The sequence below is a fragment of the Haliaeetus leucocephalus genome, unplaced genomic scaffold, assembly GCF_000737465.1.
Source record: "Haliaeetus leucocephalus isolate CR32 unplaced genomic scaffold, Haliaeetus_leucocephalus-4.0 Scaffold1, whole genome shotgun sequence".
NCBI lineage: Eukaryota > Metazoa > Chordata > Aves > Accipitriformes > Accipitridae > Haliaeetus > Haliaeetus leucocephalus.
In genome coordinates, this window is record NW_010972437.1 from 4,554,700 (window position 1) to 4,555,037 (window position 338).

A 338-nucleotide genomic window follows, 5' to 3' on the forward strand; every position below is an offset into this window, starting at 1 on the left:
CCCGCGCCGCCGCCGGCTCCCGGCCGCCCCCCGCGGCGGCGGCAGCAGGACGCGGAAGCGGGCTCACGTGCCAGACAACGGGCGACTCCCTGAGGTGGAGCGGGGCGGGCACCGAACGCCGCCGCCGCGCCTTGACTGACCTGCGCCTCGACCAATCCGCGACCCTCTTTTCTGCCCCGCCTCCCGCCGGCGGGAGCGGCGAGAAGCCGGGACTTCCGCTGCCAGCGAAGCGCGCACCCGGCCGGCGGGCGCCCGGGGTTGCCGTGGCGACGCGGAGCCGCCGTGAGCCCCGCGCGGGAACCGCCCGTGCCCGCCCCGCCCTCCTCCCGGGGCAGAGC